Source organism: Neovison vison, chromosome 11 (genome assembly GCF_020171115.1).
Source record: "Neovison vison isolate M4711 chromosome 11, ASM_NN_V1, whole genome shotgun sequence".
Taxonomy (NCBI): Eukaryota; Metazoa; Chordata; class Mammalia; order Carnivora; family Mustelidae; genus Neogale; species Neogale vison.
In genome coordinates, this window is record NC_058101.1 from 118196616 (window position 1) to 118212875 (window position 16260).

General features: G+C 36.8%; 1 protein-coding gene across 7 annotated transcripts in view; it reads left to right on the plus strand.

The window, feature by feature from the left end:
- The window catches only part of FAM13A (family with sequence similarity 13 member A), a 362418-nt gene that overhangs the window by 26856 nt on the left and 319302 nt on the right, over positions 1-16260 (plus strand). The window lies entirely within an intron of this gene.

Sequence of the window (16260 nt, forward strand, 5' to 3'; positions counted from 1 at the left end):
GAATGCGTTAAACAGGAATGTTTAATGGCAGTTACTGGAAAAATCTAGTGGCTAGCAGGAGAAAGAATTAAACGAACCATTAATTTGTGCCTTCTGAGTTTGTGTATGACCTTTTTCTAGTCACATTTTTGTTTTCAGTTAGTAATGCTAGAGTTTCTGTTTCAGCATGGTTGCTGAAAGGGACCGGGAAAGAGCTTGTTTGGTACACATTTGTGAATCCTTAACTGACTGTAAAAATTTCTGGTCGTTACAATGTAGAAGCATCAGTAACTAACACCGATGTAAGATCCATGGGAAAATGTGTATACTTCTAAGGCTGAATTAATGGATTTCAAAAGCTCTGTTGCTGCTTATATGTAACCTTTTGCAGTGGCCAGGTATTGTGAATCATACATATCACAGAATGCTGGGGTTTAAATTTTTATTTCAGTGTGTAGAAAATGCGTGTATATTTAGCATACTTATATTTCAAGCTGGTGTTGTATTCCAAGGGAGCATTGTTATTTGTCTCTAAATGAGTTACGTGAGAAATATCTTATTCTTTATTATCAACTTAGCCACTCACTTTTGTATCATTACATTAGGTTCGACCTCTTCCCTCCCCCTCCTTTAAGTTTCAGAAATGGCTGCAATTTATTGTAGCTTTGGATGGCATCCTAATATTTATATAGAAATATCTGGGCAATTTTTACACATATGCCCCAAATGATCACCAGATTGTATATCAGTCCCACAGACTGAATTTTCTTGGTAAAACTCCCTCACTTCTGTGCCTGGAACTTTTTGGTATCCTGTGTCCTTGTCTGGGTGTCTCTGGTCCTTTCAGTCCTGAGGCTTGGAGCATCCAGGTGTCTATGTGGTTATCTTCCCAGTCTTATAAACCACTTCAGGACTGGAAATGTGTGGCATGTGAGGCAGCAGGGCGACCTATTTGTTAGGAGATTTGCAGTCATCTCTGATTAGATCCTTATTTCTTGCCTGCAAGAAATCCTTATTTCTTGGCCTGCATGCATTGATCTCTACCTTGACTGAAATGCAGGCAGACCCATGTAGGAAACTCTATGTTTTTCCTTATTTTAATCCAGAGTATACACAAAATTTCATTAAGGTGGATACAAAAATCATACAATTTAAAAGATTATTCACTGTAGTAGAGGAGCACTAGACCGAGAGTTGTTCTCGATCTTTCCCATTCTTCAACTTTAGGTTAGTTAGCCTTTGTGCTCTATCCCAGTTTTTAGGAGCAAATGTTTGTTTGCATTTAGTGTAGTGTTTCTGGAAAAACACAGCTATTGGAGAACAAATTTTTTTTTAATGTTTCTGGCAGAAAAGTGAGAATTAATCAAATAAAACATAGGGGCTAGTATACTTGTTTTTAGTTTGGGACTTCTTTACCCAGACATTTATGTTAGCAACTGTTCAGGTATCCTGCTACTGAAGATAATTATTGTTGTTGTTGTTGTTGTTTAAGAATTTTATTTTATTTAAATTCAATTAATTAACATATGGTGTCTTATCAGTTTCAGGGGTCGAGTTCAGTGACTCATCAGTTGCATAGAACACCCAGTGCTCATTGCATCATATGCCCTCCTTAATGCCCATCACCCAGTTTCCTCATCCCCCACCCCTCTCCCCTCCAGGAACCCTCAATTTATTTCCTAGAGTTAAGAGTCTCTTATGGTTTGTCTCCCTCTCTGATTTTGTCTTGTTTTTCCCTCCCTTCCCTTATGATCCTCTGTGCTATTTCTCATGTTCCACATATGAGTGAAATAACATACTTGTCTTTCTCTGCTTGACTTATTTCATTTAGTATAGTACGCTCTAACTCTGTCCACGTTGTTGCAAAGGTCAAGCTTTAATTTTTTTGACAGCTGAGTAATAGTCTAGTGTGTGTGTGTGTGTTCACCACGAGAAATAGTTGTTCTTTAGACAAAAAGAGTGTCAGATATTTGTAGTGTGTGCACGCATGCATCTATATGTTGACATGGGACAGACTATTTCAAAGACACTCCATTTCTGTGTCCCTTGACTAACCACCTTTTTCTTCCTCATTCCTTTTATCTCTTCCATATTACTAGTACTGCTAGTAAAACCACACTGGGCTCAAAATTTTATTTGTATTACTACTCATATTTACCTTCTTCACTATTAACATCTATTTTTTCTTCAATAAACCACACCCAGGGAAATGAAAACCATGCCTGCCAGTTAATATTGCCTTACTCTCTTCTAGTTTTAAAGGTCACTTTGGTGAGAGGATTCAAGCTCTCAGGAAAGTCTTGAGTCTTCCAGACCTCTTGCGCCTCCTGCTGTTCTGTCTAACGTGGCTTCTGCGTGTTTTGGTGGGTTGAGAGTGGGAGCTGGCATATTCTAATGGCTGGAGAAAGAGGGGCCTACAGTACATGCCTGTTGATTCTTACAGTCTGGATATTTTGTCTGTGGTGAGTTCAGGTATCAAACCTTTGGCGAATTGATGGACAAGTTCTGTTGGTATCATCAGGGCCCTGCAGTCCACTCCTCCTGACACCTCCAACTTTTGTTGGTGCTGGGAATAATTCCAAGGATATCCTTAGCCTTTGTCCCTAACTTGAGCCCCTCCACTCCTGTAGCCTCAACACCCAGTGTCCTCAGCTACCTTACATCTATCCCATCATGCAGGCAGGAGCTATGTCTTGGTACAGAAAGGCTCACAAAGCATATTAAGATATTCTGGTCACAGATTTATTGAGTCACTTTAAAATGTAGCACAAAGCAGGAGGGGAAAGACCAGCTAGGCTTACCTATGTAGAAAGGGTTTCAGTGGGATGAAAGGTGCATATTCTGAGTCCTGTGTTACATAATATTCATCTATCCTGTCTTTCATCTTCTCCACCACGTCAGTCTTTCCTGACCACAACAGATTTTACAAAGACCAGTACTGAATGGGAGCAAGGTCCCCAGCAGATCGGGAACTTGCTTGCTTTATCATCAGAGGCAAGTGTGCCCAGTTATAGCTGTAACTTGCTAATATACTCCTGAACAACTATGGATTTTTATCGCATATCTCAGGCAGACTGTACATGGGGCCGGCATGGGTGTAATCAATGGGTAACTGATTTAAGACATGAATATTTGGTGTTTCATAAATGTTAGATGCCTAAGTTAGTTCTTCTCAATTTAATTATCTATGTTGACTGTCTACCATGCTATCTCCTTACTTATTGTTAATACTTAGTTATACTTCTCCTCATTGATAGTTTCTCTTTGTTCTCTATTTAGCCAAACTGAATTTTCTTACCTAATATTTGTTTGTTGTATTATTCAAGTTCAAGTTCCAAACCCATCATGGTCATCTTTGTTGTTTCTACTTTGACGTTTAGTTCCAAATTCATCCCACACAGACTACGTTTAGGTTTCTTAAATGCCGCGATGAGTTTCTTCACTTTTTTCCCCACCTCTTGTGTTTCCTTGTCTTTGTTTTGTTTGTTTAGAGTTTTAGAAAGAATATGGGCTTTGGAGCTAGGCAGACCTGAGCTTCGATCTTGGTTCTGTTATCACTTTACTCTGACCTTAGATATTACTAAGCAGTATGCTTTCTTGATAGTTTATTTTAAAGAGCTTTCACCATTTTGTTCATCTTCCTGGACCTATATTAATAGTCTCACTAGCAGACAGTAAAGTTTGGACACAAGGTGTCATATCTTACTTATATCTCTTACCTATTGCTCAGGGCTAGGATGTAATAGTTCAATAAATGTTAGGTTTTGCAGTTTCACCTCTCTTTTCTGTGCTAATGCATGAATTAGCATTAATTAAATGTATTTTACATGAAATTAAATGTATTTTATTTTATTTTTTTTAAAGATTTTATTTATTTGACCGAGACAAAAAGCATGTGCTTGGGAGCACAAGCAGGCTCCCCGCTGAGCATGGAGCACAATGCCCACTCGATTCATGACCCTGGGATCATGACCTGAGCCAACTGCTTAACCGACTGAGTCACTCAGGCACCCCTAGCATATTTTATTTTTAAATGGATCTTTTGAAGACCTTCCAAAAGCTAAAGGCATGTCTGCAAAGGGATTCTGTCTTTGATGGTGCTTTTGTGATAATAGCACAGTTTTCCATTTATGGGAATGAGCAACATAATTGTAAGTATTTTGTACTTTTGAGTCTCCCAACTGAACAGCACATTAATTTTCTTACTATCAAGCTGCATGCAGTCAATGCAAGTGTAACTCTGCACATCATTCCATCTGAGATGATGTGTAGGCTGGTCGGGGCATAGCCTTCCCTGCATGTAATCTGCTTTAATCAGGGTAATTAACACCGAGTGTCCCAACAGGAAAATCCTGAAAGATATCTCAGTAGCTCAGGGAAACAGATGAATTTGTAGATTACTCAAAATCTGATGCAGGTTGACAGACTCTGTGCTCGTCCAGTGACTCTAGTATCCAGGCTGCCTCCATTCTGTGAAACAATTGCTATTTCAGCATGTGACCACGTATCCCTTGGTTTATATCAGGGAAGAAAGGAGATGGAGGAGGCATGCATGCTTTTACCTGCCTCATTCTGGAAGTGATTCGTTTCTCTTCTCAAAGTTCATTGCTTTGAACTAGTCATATATGGTCGTGTAAGCAAAGGTGGTTTGGAAATGTAGAGAAATATCTCGTGGAATATTTATAAACACTATCTCTGGCCCATAACCTAAATTGTTTAAATCAGAGGGAAATGTATGCTCCATGATTGGGATAAAGCCATCAGTCTCTAATTCCCCTACTGAATGTAAACAAGAAATCAGACACCCCAGGTGCTGCTGACAAATATCTTATCTATGGATCAAGAGGGAAGGCAGCTTTAGGATAACTTAATACATCAGTGAACGGCAGAACAGTGGTGACATTCATGAGCCACTGAATCTACCAGCTCAGAATCTTTCCTTCCCCTGAACTCCTTTGTATTAGTATAATGGCATAATAAATGTCCTTATTATTTTAGCCAGTTTGAACTAGAATTTCAATTACTTGCAGTCAAAACATCTTAACTGAGATACTTCATCATGTAACGGCTTGCTGTGCGATGGTCTGAGGAAGCTTGTCGTGAACTGGAATGAAGCAGGGTTAGAAGGCAGGACACATGGCTTTGAATCTTGGCTCAGCCACTTACTGGTTGTTTGACCCTGAGCAAGATCCTCAACCTCTCTCTTTTCTTACCTATTAAAGAAGGATAATAGCCTAAATTGAATTATTATGAGAATCAAATAATGTACTGTAAAAATACATTGAAAACTTCATAAGAACATTAACTTTATTATGTGGCAGCCTATTTTATTGTCTTAAGGTGGTTTCTGTACTACTGTCATTATGGGTGGATTTTACTTCTTTACAATAAAAAGAATTCTGTGATCTGAAGGGACTGTTGATATTATTGAATTTAGACCAAATTTTAAACAGGATTAAACTTTTAGTTTTGCTTTTTTCTACAATAAACCAATGAGGTATTATAGGACGACAAGATTACCAGTAAGCAAACAAAGGCATGTAAATTTTCCTATGCAAATCTGAATTGTATTGCAGGAAGTATTTTCATCTCTGCCATATAGAATTCAAAAATCAAACAAAATCATAGTCAAGTTTAGTGTCTGAGAATCGGTAAATTCCGAAAGTATCTAGGTTGCTTATTTCGGGGTCAGGTTCTTTGAAGCACAGTTGGTTGTGTGTATTGGTTTAATGTCCATCTGCAGAAGATTATACAGAAGCTTCAGTGACAGTGGTGAATAATGCAGAGGAGCGTGAAGTAGCATATAAACATAGTGAAAGAATGGGGTAATTGGGCAAAGGAGACATGCTAAGATAATAAATTACATTAATTCTGATCTAAAATCTTAAAGCGGATTTGGGCAAATGAAATTCTAAAGATAAGAAGCTTGTGTCCAATAGTTTCTGAACTAGCAACTGTAAGAAAGCCGGCTTGAGTTTTTACCTGTAACCGTGAATTTCCACTGGTTTATAAAGAGGTACTATAGCAAGTAATAGCATAATTAAGTTTATTTAAGTTATATAACTAAATATTTAAGTTTGTGTAACTAGCAGGTAGATTGGAGATTTTAAAAAGATTTATCATTCACAGTGCTTGGTTTATGGGAAAGGATTGTACAATTTCAGATTATTAACAGCTACTTCAAGACTGTTAAGGTTGGAGGGTCTACCATATTGGATATTAACAGAAATTAAAACCATTTAATAATACTGGCTGGCTACTTGGAGAAAAGTAATTGCTGGATTTCTTCTTTACTCTTTAAACTACAAACAGAATAAAAATATAAATACCAAAGTGAAACCATAAAACAATAATTTGGGATCAAGGAATGTCTTTGTAAAGGAGAACCAAATGAGAAACCCTAATGAAAAAGACTGGTGAATTTTTCTGACAGATAACTAAAATGTCTGTACAATCCCAAATTGCATAAACACAATTCCAAAAGAAAACTAATAAAGATATTTACAACATACATGATTACAAAAATTAGTCTTTTTAATATAGAAAAATTTGTACAAATCAGTAAGAAAAAGAAAACTAGCCATTAGTAAATGAACCAAAGCTTATGAGTAGGAGGTTCACAAATAATACAAGTACTAATAGACATAAGAAAATTGTTCAGTCTCATTCATAGTTAAATATAAGCAAACTTTAAAGTGTTTATATTATCCAGGGATGTCAGAAGAATCTTACATGCTTTCGATCAAGCTGTAAACCAGTGGAGCATCTTTGTAGGGCAATGTGGCAGTATGTGTCAAAATGTATACTTTGTATACCTGTTGATCTAGCAATCTCACCTCTAGCAATTTATCTTACAGGTGCTTGTACAATTATGTAAAAATGCTTTCAAGAATGTTCCTTGCTAAAATACTTGTAATAGCAAGAACTACAAGTTAGTAAATATTAGTAAATCAGATCAGTTAAAATCAATTATAGTATCTCTAGATAATGTAATACTAATCAGCTGTATCTGCCAATATGGAAGGACCTCCAGAATTGATCAAGTAGCAAAAAGAGGGTGCATGAATACACAATAATATAGTTACAGTTGCCTTTTTTTTTTTTTTTAAAGATTTGATTTATTTGACAGGTAGAGCAGGAACACAAGCAGGGGGAGTGGGAGAGCGAAAGCAGGCTTCCTCCTGAGCAGGGAGCCCAATGTAGGGCTCGATCCCAGGACCCTGGGATAATGACCTGAGCCAAAGGCAGACACTTAACAACTGAGCCACCCAGGCGCCCCTATAGTTGCCTTTTAAAAAATATTATACATATAGAGGTATGCTTAGTTATGCTTAGAAAATATCTGCAAGGAAACACAGTAATTGGAACTGGGATAGGGAGTCTTCTCAGTTTAAACTCTCATGTTTGAGGTTTTTTTTTTTTTTGAAAAGCATATATTTAAATTACTAAAAATAAAAGATACTCAAAGATGGATTGGTAGTTCTGTCTAGAAAAAATAATGATTATTTTATAATGAAGGCACTGAATATTATATTTGAATGTCTATAATACTTTTTCAAATACATTTCTGAAATATATAAATTACTTGAAATTGTCTAGTACATAAAAGGATACAGACTTTCCCTGCACATTTCCGAAGGCAGACTTAGAGCTGGGTAGAATGTAATGTGACAGTCTTACCGAGAAGAAAGAAGTGGCTAAAGATTCGTGTATCTAAAAATTGAGCTGATTGTCTCTTGAGATGGTTGGCACTCCATCACAACAAGTAAGAAAGAGGTGGCTAAGTAATAGTGGGTGAACTTGTCATAGGCAAGTTATGGAATTAGAGTTATAGGTGAGATGTCCTTGCAGTGTTCTAGGATTCTCTGAGTCAGTGTGTACTTCCCAAAATTTGTAGCTCTCAGTCAGTTTGTCAGACTGTCAGAAATTTAGCACACATTGGTCTTTTTACCCCCATACTTCCTTCAGTTAGGGCTTCCTTTATGTGGAAAATTAGATGATTGTCCACCATCTTGTTTGAGAACATTCTGTCCCCTCAGTAAGATCCCATGTGCCCATTTACGATTAGTTCCATTCCTATAATCTTTCTCCCACCTCCAAAACCTCAGACAGCCACTAATTTACTATTTCCTAAATGTTAACTGAATGTTTCTGTACATGTACCTTTCCTCACAGTTGATATCAATGGAATCATACAGTATATGTTCTTCAGTGACTGGCTTATTTCACTTAGCCTAATATTCTTGATTCTCATCCATGTTGTAGCATGCATCAATATTTCATTCCTTTTTAATTGCTATTATTGCTCTTACTGCATTCTATTATATATCACATTTTGCTTATTCATTTGTTAGTTGATAGACATTTGAACTATTTCCTTTTCCCCCCTTTGTTAGTTTAAATTCAATTAGCCAACATGTCATTAGTTACATCATTAGTTTCAGATGTAGCATTCAGTAATTTATCAGTTGTGTATAACACCGAGTGCTCTTCGTACCACATGCCCTCCTTAATGCCCATCACCCAGTTACCCCATCCCCCCCACCTCTCCTCCAGCAACCCTCAGTTTGTTTCCTACACTTACAAGTCTCTCATGGTTTTTCTCCCTCTCTAATGACTTCCCATTCAGTTTTTCCTCCCTTTCCCTATGATCCTCTGCACTGTTTGTCATATTCCACATATGAGTGAAACCATACGATAATTGTTGATTGACTTATTTTGCTCAGCATAATACTCTCCGGTTCCATCCACATTGATATAAATGGTAAGTATTCATCCTTCTGATGGCTGAGTAATATCCCATTGTATCTATACCGTATCTTCTTTATCCATTTATCTGTCGATGGACAGCTGGGCTCTTTCCATAGTTTGGCTATTGTGGACATTGCTGCTATAAACATTGGGGTGCAGGTACCTCTTTGGATCACTACATTTGTATCTTTGGGCTAAATACCTAGTAGTGCAATTGCTGGGTCAGAGGTAGCTTAATTTTTAACTTCTTGAGGAAACGCCATGCTGTTTTCTAGAGTGGCTGTACCAGCTTGCATTCCCACCAATAGTGTAAGTGGGTTCCCCTTTCTCCATATCCTCATCAACATTTGTTGTTTCCTCTCTTGTTAATTTTAACCATTCTGACTGGTGTGAGTTGGTATCTCATTATGGTTTTGATTTGTATTTCCCTGATGTCAAGTGATATGAAACATTTTTTCATGTGTCTGTTGGCCATTTGCATGTCCTCTTTGGAGAAATGTTTGTTTATGTCTTCTGTCCATTTCTTGATGGGATTATTTGTTTGGGGTGTATTAAGTTTGATAAGTTCTTTATAGATCTTAGATACTAGCCCTTTATCTGATATGTCACATTTGGGCTATTTCCTACTGTTATGAATAATGCTGTGTTAGGATAGTACCCATGAGTGAAATTGCTGGATGATATACTAAATTTATGTTTAATGTTTTTTTAAAGGGTTTTAATTTATTTATTTGACAGAGAGAGACACAACAAAAGAGGGAACGCAGGCAGGGGGAGGGCAGAGGAAGAAGCAGGCTTCCTGCTGAGCAGGGAGCCAAATGTGGGGCTTGATCCCAGGATGCTGGGATCATGACCTGAGCCGAAGGCAGCCACTTAATGAGTGGGCCACCCAGGCGTCTCTATGTTTAATATTTTAAGAAAATGCCAAATATTTTCCAAAATGACTGCACCATTTTACATGCTGGTCATCAGTATGAGAATCCCAGTTTCTACACACCCTTGTCAGCATAAGATATTGTTACTCTTCTATTATTATAACAATTCTAGTGAATTTGTACTGTTATTTAATGACTAATAATGTGGGACATTTTTCATAAAAATTTTCCCGTTCATATATCTTTTTTGGTTAAATATCTGTCCATATCTTATGTCCTTTTTTTTTAAAAAAATTGGGTTGTTGGTTCTTACTGCATTTTAAGAATTCTTTTTGTATATTATGATACAAGTCCTTTCTCAGATACATGACCCACGAGGAGTGGAGGTTTTGTCCTGTCTTTCAGATTAATTCAGCCAGAACCAAAACTGCTGGTTTCATTACTGTTGTGCCAATCCCACTAGGGGTGTAGGAAGGGTTTGGAGTAGGCCCAGGCAAGCGTGCCACAAGCTCCCATTACTCTTCACTAAACTTAATCATTTTTTCACGAATAGGTGTCTCCCAATTTTTTTGTTGTTGTTGTTGTTTTTGTATTTATTTTTATTTATTTATTTATTTATTTTGGCTTTGGTTAGTTTCTAGATCCCTGAAATGATGGTTTTTATAATTTTGTCCAGCTTTGTATTTGTGTTGGAAGTGTGTCTATCACTGGAAGTTAGCAGTAGGTCTTGACCTCATTCTTTGTAGAAAATTTTACTTTTTATAATTACCTTTCATTTTTCTTGCTATAATAGTGATACATGTCTAGGGTATAAATTTCAAGAAGTAAGTAACAAGGAGAAAATAATAAGATTCCATAACAGTAATACGTATCATGTTTGCTTACATCCTATAGTTTTTCTATGAGTTTATAAAAACTTTTAAAAACAGATTAGACTTGATATTAGTTTATAGTAGTCTATACTACCTCCTGCAAATAACAGTATATTGTGAATATATAGAGGTCTGCTTTGTATAAGATAGGAGTCTTGCTCACCATTACTTGCCCCTCCCCTGTCTTTGGGAGTCTAGACTAAAAGAGGACAGCCTGGGAAGAAGCCCCAGTTTTTCTTAGGCATTGCCAAATTGGCCTCCAGAAATTTTAATCAGTTTACATCCACTGCTTCTTACCAATTTTTTCTCTTTTCAAAAAAATTTCCATGAATAGAAAGGATGGTAAATAGCATTACATTGTTTTTGCCTACCTTTGATTACTATGATCGTCACCACCTCCTGAGAAGATCTATTCTGTCTTTAGAAGTGATTATTATTTCTTCTTTGTATGTCTTAAAAATCGGTTTCCGGATAACTACCATTCACTCTCTGGTTTTGTCCTCTGAACCACATGACTGTTCTTTCAAAATCCGAAAGTATTTCAACCCCAAATCTTCCTGTTTGAGTATAATCATAGAAGGTTTTTCATTCCTTCCTCATATAACATGGTTCATTTTTTTAAAATTATGAACTTTTACATCATTTTACCTTTTTTCATTTTATTTTATTTTATTTCAGTGTTCCAAAATTCATTTTTTATGTTCCATGCGTGCCTTTAGAAATTTTTTAAATTTTAAAAATTTCTTCGTTTGTCACTTCATCAGAGCCTCCCCAGCCATTTATTAATTGGTTAAAGTTTGTTCTCTGGTAGTTTTCTCAAGGAAGGTTCAAGTATTCTTAGCTTTTGTATATTCAAACTATAGTGTTTTAGATAAAGGACAGCTTGCCTGGTTATTGAACTTGGCTCCTGCAGTCTTTTCTTAAATATATTTTTTTAAGATTTTCTTCATTTATTTGACAGAGAGATCACAAGGAGGCAGAGCAGCAGGCGGGGGGGGGGGGAAGCAGGCTCCCCGCCGAGCAGAGAGCCTGATGCAGGGCTCGATCCCAGGACCTGGGATCACAACCTGAGCTGAAGGCAGAGGCTTAACCCACTGAGCCACCCAGGTGCCCCTTTCCTTAAATATTTTTAAGTCTTGTTCTGTTGTCTTCTGACATTAAATACTGCAATCTCTAAGTTTGAGACTATTCATTTTATTTTTTCCTTATTATGATTTGATATTTTCCCTGGCTGCCCAAGGGATTCTTTGTTATTGTTAGTCTAGTAATTTCCCTAGAATAGATCTTCATGTGAACTGTTCTGAATCTAAGGTGTGTCTTTTCAGTTTGTAGATTCCGGGCTTCTGCTGAAACATAGTTTTTGTGAATTACATCTTTAGGTATTCTACTCCATTATTTGTTATTTTTCTTTGGAGACCCCAATAACCCTATATTGGGACTCATTAAAACTGATATCTGTAGTTATCTCTTAAAACCCTGTCATTCTTGGCTAAAATTAACAAGTCAGGAAATGACAGTTGCTGGTGCGGATGCGGAGAAAGGGGAACCCTCCTACACTGTTGGTGGGAATGCAAGCTGGTGCAACCACTCTGGAAAACAACATGGAGGTTCCTCAAAATGTTGGAAATAGAACTACCCTATGATCCAGCAATAGCACTACTGGGTATTTACCCTAAAGATACAAACGCGATCCGAAGGGGCACGTGCACCCAAATGTTTATAGCAGCAATGTCTACAATAGCCAAACTATGGAAAGAACCTAGATGTCCATCAACAGATGAATGGATCAAGAAGATGTGGTATATATACACAATGGAATACTATGCAGCCATCAAAAGAAATGAACTCTTGCCATTTGCGACGAGGTGGATGGAACTAGAGGGTATCATGCTTAGTGAATTAAGTCAAGTGGAGAAAGACAACTATCATATGATCTCCCTGATATGAGGAAGTGGAGATGCAACATGGGGAGTTAAGGGGGTAGGAGAAGAATAAATGAAACAAGATGGGATTGGGAGGGAGACAAACCATAAGTGACTCTTAATCTCACAAAACAAACTGAAGGTTGCTGGGGGGAGGGGGATTGGGAGAAGGAGGGTGGGGTTATGGACACTGGGGAGGGTATGTGCTTTGGTGAGTGCTGTGAAGTGTGTAAACCTGCCGATTCACAGACCTGTACCCCTGGGGATAAAAATATATGTTTATAAAAAAAAATAAAATACAAAATTAAATATTTAAATCAAAAAAAGAAAAAACCCCTGTCATTCTTTTTTAATGTTTCATTATGTCTACTTTTCTCATTTATGTCCTCTCTTTCCCTTACTATGCTGTTAACAGATATTCTCCTTTGTGCTCTTGATAATTTAGTCTTCATTTCTGAAATTTTTTTTTTTGGTCTTTTCCTTTTCTTCCCTTCATGGTTCTGCCAGTTTCCATTTCACATTCTCCTATGGACTGATTATCTCTTCCCTAAATTTTTACATTTCAGCTTTGTAATCAATTCAATTAATAATCAAATCATTTAGTTTTATTTTGATTGTGGTAAAATATGCATAACATAAAACTCATTAAACTTAGCATTTTAACCATTTTTTGAAATACAGTTCCATGGCATTAGTACATTCATGAAGTTGTGTAACAGTTATGATTATCCACTTCCAGAACTTTTCATCATTTTCATCCTAAACTTTGTACCCCTTAAATATCTGCCCATTCCCTTCTTTGCCCCCTAGCCCCTAGTAACTGTTCTTCTATTTCCAGTCTCTATGAATCTGTCTCTCCTAGATATCTCATAAGTAGAAACATGGAATTTTTGTTTGGTTTTGTTTGTTTATTTGGTTTATTTCACTCTGATACTCTTTTCAAACTTCATCGATGTTATAGCATGTGTCAGAATTTCATTCCTTTATAAAACTGAATAATAATCCACCGTGTATACACATACTGCATTTTATTCGTCTGTTGATGGACATTTGGACAGTGTTTACTTTTTGGTCATTAGGGATAATGCTGCTGTGAACATAGGTTTATAAGTATCTTGAGTCCTTGGCTTTCAGGAATATATCCAGAAGTGAAATTGCTGGATCACATGGGAAGTTTTATATTTAACTTTGTGAGGAACCACCAGTTTTCCTTAGAGTACAATTGTTACATTGCCACCGGTGACGTATGAAGGCTCCAGGTTTTTCACATCCTAGTCAGGACTTGTTTTCTGGGTTTTTGTTGTTGTTATTTGTTTTCATTTTTGTTTTTTTAATAACCATCTTAGTGGATGTAAAGCAGTATCTCACTATGGTTTTTGTTTAGTTTTCGTTAAACTGCAGAATGATTCTGATGTGGTTGTGTCTTTTATTTTAATGTCGCATCTTTTTAAAAGGTTTTCATTTAAATTCCAGTTGACACAGTGTTATACTATCTTCAGGTGTACAATGTAATGATTCATCACTTCCATACAATATCCTGTACTCCTCACAAGTGCCCTCCTTAATCCCCATCACCTATTTAACCCCCACCCCCACACACCTCCCCTCCAGTAACCATCAGTTTGTTTTCTATAGTTAAGAATTTGTTTTTTGGTTTGCCTCTCTCATTTTTTCCCTTACTCTTTTGTTTTCTAAATGCCACACATGAGTGAAATCATATAGTATTTCTCTTTCCCTGATTTCCTGATTGACTTATTTCACTTAGGATAATACACTCTACTTCCATCCATGACATTGCAAATGGCAAGATTTCATTCTTTTCTGTGGTTGAGTAACACCACATTGTGTATGTATACCATTCTTTTTTTTTTTTTTTTAAATATTTTATTTATTTATTTGACAGAGAGAGATCACAAGTAGGCATAGAGGCAGGTAGAGAGAGAGACAGGAGGAAGCAGGCTCCCCGCTGAGCAGAGAGCCCGATGCGGGACTCGATCCCAGGACCCTGAGATCATGACCTGAGCTGAAGGCAGCGGCCCAACCCACCGAGCCACCCAGGCGCCCTGTATACCATTCTTTATTCATTCATTAGTCAATGGACACTTGGAGTGTTTCCATAATTTAGCTATTGTAGAAAATGCTGCTATAAAAATTGGAGTACATGTATACCTTTGAATTAGTATTTTTGTATTCTTTGGGTAAATATCTAGAGTGCAATTACTGGATTTTAGGATAATTCTATTTTTAACTTTTTGAGGAACCTCCATATTGTTTTCCAGAGTGTTTTCTACCAACAGTATAAAGAGGGTTCTCTTTTGTCCACATCCTCATCAAAATCTGTTGTTTCTTGTGTTGATTTTAGCCATTCTGACATGAGTGAGGTGATATCTCATTGTAGTTTTGATTTGTAGTTCCCTGATGATGTTGAGCATCTTTTCATGTGTCTCTTGGCTCTTGTCTATTTTCTTTGGAAAAATGTCTATTCATGTCTTCTGCCCATTTTTAATTGGATTGTTCATTTTTGGAGGGTGTTGAGTTTGATAAGATCTCTATAGACTTCAATACTAATTCTTTATCAGATATGTCATATGCAAATATCTTTTCCCATTCTGTAGGTTGCCTTTAAATTTTGTTGATCATTTCCTTCATTGTGCAGAAGCTTTTTATTTTGATGAAATCCCAATAGTTTACTTCTGCTTTTGTTTCCCTTGCTTCAGGAGACATAGCTAGAAAGAAGTTGGTATGGCTGATGTCAAAGTGGTTACTGCTTGTGATCACTGTGGTTTTGATTGATATTTTTCTATTGAACATTTTATATTGTCTTTAAAGAAATATCTATTCAGCTTTGCTTATTTTTAAAGTGGGTTGTTTGGTTTTTTCGTTGTTGAGTGGTAGGCATTATCTTGTTACTGCCTGTCTATTGGTATCATTTCTTTATTCATTTTGTTAGTTCTGTTTGTTAGATTACAGTTTCCATCTGCTTCTTGGTAAGGGTTTTGTGAGGAGTTATTTCAGGAAAGTCATGATGCTTTTTTAATACTTTTTTAAAGAACTATCTCCATATAGTTATTGGTAATGTTCCTTTTTTCTTGCTCATATTTCAGTGAGATGGATTTTTGTGATATCAGTAGCAAGAGGTTCCTGGGCAGTGTATTGGTGGGGGGCCAATACAGCTTTTCAAGTTACACAGCCCTGCCACTCCCTCTATTGTTACCAAAAGGACTATTTTCTTAAGCATGGCCCTTGTTTACCCATCTCTGTTTTGCCTCTCCTAAGTGATCCTGAGTCAGGAGGGCTCTCTTGTCTTTTCTCCATAAACTTGCTCTCCAAGGGAATTAACCCTATGGTGATGTAAGTGGTGTATTTTTCTAGTGCTTCCTGATATCTGCCCCTTGTCCCTACTTTCTGAATCTTCTTTGTCCTCTTTGTTTAAGCAGTTAAGCCCCATTCAGCTCCCTCTCCAAGTATATTCTATCTTTAAAGAAAAAATCGTAAGAGAGTTTAAAGACCTTTCAGTGCTGTGTTCCTACTGGCTCTCTCTAGACACCTCATAGTGCTGTTAGGATATCTACTGTATGCTTCCTGTCCCATCTTCACCTTTAGCATCACTTACATACCAATTGGAGTTTACAGTTTTTCTGTCATGTTACTTTTCTTCATCCTCTTCTTAATCTGTGTGGTTTCAGGAGAAGTGATAGAATTTGCAAGATTTTTACTGGGTTTGTTTTTACTGGTTTCTTGAACATTTCAAAAATATGAGATAACATATGGACTTGTCTTTTTAATCTTTTTAGCCTGAATTGTAGACATTAGTTGAATTTCCTTGTGAGATACAAGATGATCTAACATATTTTTAAGTAT